This window comes from Aotus nancymaae, unplaced genomic scaffold, assembly GCF_030222135.1.
Source record: "Aotus nancymaae isolate 86718 unplaced genomic scaffold, 86718_ANA_hifiasm-v0.15.2.pri h1tg000015l_1, whole genome shotgun sequence".
NCBI classification, from domain to species: domain Eukaryota; kingdom Metazoa; phylum Chordata; class Mammalia; order Primates; family Aotidae; genus Aotus; species Aotus nancymaae.
In genome coordinates this window covers 5,807,631-5,813,217 of record NW_026988427.1, presented here as the reverse complement: position 1 = coordinate 5,813,217, position 5,587 = coordinate 5,807,631, and the positions used below count along the sequence as shown (strand labels likewise).

The window sequence follows — 5,587 nt, the reverse complement described above, 5'->3', positions numbered from 1 at the left end:
CCTCCCTCCCTCCCTCCAGGTGAGGATACTTAAGATAAACCTTCTTAGCAAATTTCAAGTATGCAGTACAGTATTGCTATAGTCACCACACTGTACATTAGCTCCAGAACTTATGTATCCTGCAGAGCTAAACTACACTTTGACCAACATCTTCCCCACTCTTCAACCCCCTGGCAACCGCCATTTGACTCTCTGTTCCTATGAGTTTCACATTTTTTGGATTCCACATGTAAGTCGGTTCATGTAATATTTGTCTTTCTGCGTCTGGCTTACTTCTCTTCACATAATGTTCTCTAGGTTCATCCATGTTGTCACATGCAGCAAAATTTCCTTCTTTTTAAAGGCTAAATAATATTCCATAGTAGAAATATACCACAATTTCTTTATCCATTTATCCATCCATGAGCATTTGGGTTATTTCCATATTTTGGCGATTGTGAACAATGCTGCAACGAGCATAGAAGCGCAGATATCTCTGAGATCCTGATTTGATTTTCTTTGGATGTATATCCAGAAGTGGGATCATATGGTAGTTTTATTGCTAACTTTTGGAGAAAACTTCACATACTCTTTTTTATAATGGTTGTACCTTTTTAAAACCCCATCAAAAATGTACCAAGGTTCTCTTTTCTCCACATCCTCACCAACACTTTTGTCTTTTTCAATAATAGAACAGGCGTGAGGTGATATGTTAATTGTGTTTTGATTTGCATTTCCCTGATGTTGAGCACATTTTCATCTCCATGCTGACCATTTGTATGCCTTCTTTTGAGAATACAAATACATCACGTCATATACAAAAATAAACTCAATCTGAAGTTTTGACCTGACACTAAAATTACTAGAAGAAAGTGTAGAAAAAAGGCTTCTTGACATTAGTGATGGCAATGATTTTTTAGATATGACACCAACAGAACAGGAAACCAATGCAAAAATAAACAAATGAGAAATAGCTATTCAAATCTTTTGTTCATTTTTAAATTCAGTCATTTGTTTTCTTGCTACTGAGTTGTATGAGTTCCTTATGTGTTTTGCATATTAACTCCTTATCAGATATGTGATTTGCAAATATTTTCCCACATTTCATAGGTTGCCTTTCCTTTTTTTTGGAGGTGGGCCCTAATGGGAGGTGTTTGAGTCATTGGGATGGGTCCCTCACAAATAGCTTGGTGCCCTCCCCATAGTAAGGAGTGAATTCTTTTTTTTTTTTTCTTGAAACAGGAGAGCAGAGGGGAAAGAGAACTTTGAAAGCTCAGAGGTTTTATTCTAAGATATAAGCAAGTCACTGTAGACAGTGTTCCTTTTTTTTTTTTTTAGAAAGAAAGAAAGAGAAAGAGAAAGGGGGAGAGAGAACAGGAGTCTTGCTCTATTGCCCAGGCTGGAAGGCAATCTAAAAATAGGTATTAAAAACCTCTTTTATGCCAATATTTGTGCTTAACAGCAGAGACAGGAAGGAATAAGGGAAGAAAATAACAAACAAACAGCCAACCAATATTTCATTTAAGTCTGTGAAATGCTATGCAAATGCTGAAGAGTGATTTACTTCCAATTATATGGTCACTTTCAAAATAGGTGCAATGTGATACTGAGAAAAATGTATGTTCTGTGGACCTGGGGTGAAGAATTCTACAAATATTCACTGAGTTTACTTGTTCCAGGTCTGAGTTCAAATCATAGATGTCCCAGTTAATTTTCTAACTCGTTAATCCATCAAATATTAACAATGTGGTGTCAGAGTCTCTTGCTATTATTGTGCGGGAGTCCAAGTCTCTTTATAAGTCATTAAGAACTTGTCTTATGCATCTGTGTGCTCCCATGTTGGGTGCATGTGTATTTATGATCATTGACTCCTGTTGTTGCATTGATCCTTTTACCATTATGTAATGTCTTTGTTTGTTTCTTTTGGGCTTTGTTACTACTAAAGTCTATTTTGTCAGAGACGAAAGTTACAACTCCTGTTTTTTTCTTTTTTGTTTTTTTTTTGTTTTTGTTTTTGTTTTTGCTCTCCATTTGATTGATGTGTCTTCCATCAACCCTTTGGTTTAGGTCTTTGTGTATCCTTGCTTATGAGATGAATCTGGATAAAGCGTACTGATGGGTTTTGACTTTTTATTCAATTTGCCTGTCTGTGTCTTTGATTGGGGCATCATAGTTTAATCCATTTAAACTTAGGATTAATATTGATATTTGTGAGTTTAATATTGTCGTTTAATGCTAGCTGGCTATTTTCCCCATTAGTTGATATAGATTCTTCATTATGGAGATACTCTTCACCTTTTGGTAAGTTTTTGGAATGACTGATACTGGAGGTTCCTTTCTGTGTATAGTGCTTCTTTCAGAAGCTCCTGTAAAGCAGGCCTGGTGGTGATGAAATCTCTGAGTGCTTGCTTGTTTGTGAAAAATTTTATTTTTCCTTCATTTATGAAGCTTAGTTTGGCTGGATATGACATTCTGGGTTGAAAATTATTTTCTTTGAGGATATTGAATATTGACCCCCACTCTCTTCTAGTTTGTAGGGTTTCTGCTGAGAGATCTGCTGTGAGTCTGATAGGCTTCCCTTTATGGGTAACCTGACCTTTCTCTGTAGCTGCCCTTAGAATTTTCTCCTTTATTTCAACCCTGGGGAATCTAACAATTATGTGTCTTGGGGTTGCTCTACTTGAAGAATATCTTTGTGGTGTTCTCTGTATTACCTGGAGTTGAGTATTGTCCTGCCTTACTAGGTTAGGAAAGTTTTCCTGAATAATATCCTGAAGAATATTTTCCAGCTTGGATTCATTCTCTTCATGACATTCAGGTACACCTATCAAATGTAAATTAGGTCTTTTCACATAGTCCCATATTTCTTGGAGACTTTGCTCATTCCTTTTGATTCTTTCTTCTCTAATCTTGTCTTCTCGTTTCATTTCATTAAATTGGTCTTTGACCTCTGATATCCTTTATTCTGCTTGATCAATTCGACTGTTAGAACCTGTGCATACTTCACGGAGTTCTCGTATTGTATTCTTCAGTTCCATTAATTCACTTATATTCCTCTCTAAATTGTCTATTCTTGTTAGGATTTCATCAAACCTTTTTTCTAGGTTTTTAGTTTCTTTACATTGGGCTAGAACATGTTCTTCTAACTCACAGAAGTTTCTTATTATCCACTTTCTGAAGCCTAATTCTGTTAATGGAACACACTCGTTCTCCATCAGGCCTTGTTCCCTTGTTGATGAGGAACTGTGATCCCCTGTAGAGGGAGAGGCATTCTGATCCTGGGTATTCTTAGCCTTTTTACGCTGGTTTCTTCCCATCATTGTAAATCCATCCACCTGTCGTCTTTGTAATTACTGACCTTCAAATTAGGTCTCTGAGTGGACATCCAACTTGTTAATTCCCAGCGCCGGAATCTGAGCAACCCACTGCACCGGCTAAAACAGCGGTGTTAAGATTGATGGTGCTTTTCTGCCCAGGAATCTCCTGTCTGGGTTCCTTCTTGAGTCCCTTTTTCAATCAGCTGAATAGGCGACTCTGACTTCCCGGAGCTCCAAACATCAACCAAAAAGGGACCCAGTCCTGTTTACTCTGCACCAAGAACTGCCACTCTGAGGTGCTTGCAAAACCGCTGTGCCAGCCACAAGAGTCACGCTGGTGACCCGTGGGGCTCCTCTGCTGGGAAACTCCTGGTCCGTGAGTGTAAGGCCAGTCGCCTTGCCAGGAGTTCAGACACCCCCCTCCCTCACTGGGAACTCGGACATGCCCACCCTCCTCCGTGCTTAGAAACTACGTCACCACTCCACACCGGGCACCAAGCTCTGCACTCAGCACCTAGCTCACCGTTAAAGAACCCCGCCAAAATTTAAAAAGAAGCCCCACCAGGACCTGCCCAATAGCATTTTGTCTCATCCAGGCCCCACTCCCCCTGGGCGGCCCGCTCACTAGAAATCCCGCCTACCTGCCAATGGCAGCTGGCCCTGTCCATGTCTGTTTCCCCGCAGCCAATCGGAATGCCTCCACTCCCTATAAAACCCCACGTCTGAGAGGAGTCCATGCAACTTCTCTGGCCCCTCCTGTCAGACTGCAGAACCTCGCCCAGGAGCCGATTAAATTTCTTTATTTCAATAACTGGCCTCTGTTGCTTCTCATTTAAACCTTACAGTGAGCAACAAAAATTCATCTGAAAGTGTGGTGTCCTCTCGTTCTCTGCGCTTTCACTGGGAGCTACAATCCTGAGCTGCTAGTAATCGGTCAACTGCCTTTCCACTTTGTTGATTCTTTTTTTTTCTTTTCTTTTTTGTTTTTGAAGTTTGGACAAATTTACTGAAACATACAGGTTGTTAGCAGAGAAATCATTCTATAGTGTGTTACATTTTGCCACTACCTTGAATATGTAATTTAAAAAATTATAAATATATTTTCCAAAACTAAGACTTTAGCCCAAAAAAGTTATTTAGAACATTTTTAAAGATCAATAAGAAATGGGTTTTGGAAATTAAAAAGATAAAGTCACCAAATTAAACAGCAGCAACCCCCACTAATCTAGAATCCCATAGTGCCAAAGGTAGAGGTGTCTTGCAGAACTAGTCATTTATTACAGCAATCAGAAGAGATGGGGACAGGCACACCTATCAAAGGTGGTGGCAGAGCTGGCAGGACAGGATGGCTGGGCTGGTCAAGTGAGCATGCCCTAGAAACAGCAGCAACAGAGAACAGTCCAGCAGGCTGTGAGGCAGGTGGATGTTTCCAACTCATCTCTTCTTAGGTCCTCTATCACATACACTGTGGTTTTAGGAGGCTCCTGAGGTCTGCCCTGCCAGCTGTATGGTGGGTATCCTTTGTAGGGGTACCCTTGAGGCAGGGCCCCCCCATAGGTCCTGGGCCCATTGTTTTCTTTTTTTGTGGGTAACATGGGTATGGGGCTGATGGACCAGGGCCTGGATATGGTGGAGGATTCTCTTGGTTCATTAGGGACTTGTAAAGTGCACCTCTCCTCTCCAAAACCTGGCTGGGTATTGTTGGGTCAGGACCTGAGGAGCTCAGACCAGCCCACAGAAGACTCATTGCATCTGCCTTGAAGTGAGTGAAGAGCTGCCATGTGACAGAAGCTTTTTAGTTTGATACAATCCCATTTGTTTATTTTTGCTTTAGTTTCCTATTCTGTTGGTATCACATCCAAAAAATCACTGCCATCACCAATGTCAAGAAGACTTTTTTCTATACTTTATTCTAGTAGTTTTACAGTTTCATGTCTTCATGTTAAAGTCTTTAATCTATTTTGAGTTTATTTTTGTATATGATGTGAGATAAGGGTCTAATTTTATTCTTCTGTGTATGATTACCCAGTTTTTCTAATGACATTTATTGAAGAGACTATCCTTTCCCCATTGTGTGCTCTTGGCATTCTTATCAAAGATCAGTTAGCTGTAAATATATGAATATATTTATTCTGTTATATTAGTCTACATGTCTGTTTTTATGCCAGTACCACATTGTTTTGATTACTACAGCCTTGTAATATATTTTAAAATCAGGAAGTGTGATGCCTCCAGCTTTTTTTTTTTTTTTTTTTTTCCCCTCAAGATTGCTTTGGAGATGTGTAGTCTTT

General features: G+C 39.7%; 1 pseudogene; it reads right to left on the bottom strand.

Moving 5' to 3' along the window:
• Nucleotides 1-4,669: 4,669 nt before the first annotated feature.
• On the bottom strand, nucleotides 4,670-4,947 carry LOC105723150 (cysteine-rich and transmembrane domain-containing protein 1-like; annotated as a pseudogene).
• Nucleotides 4,948-5,587: the final 640 nt, after the last annotated feature.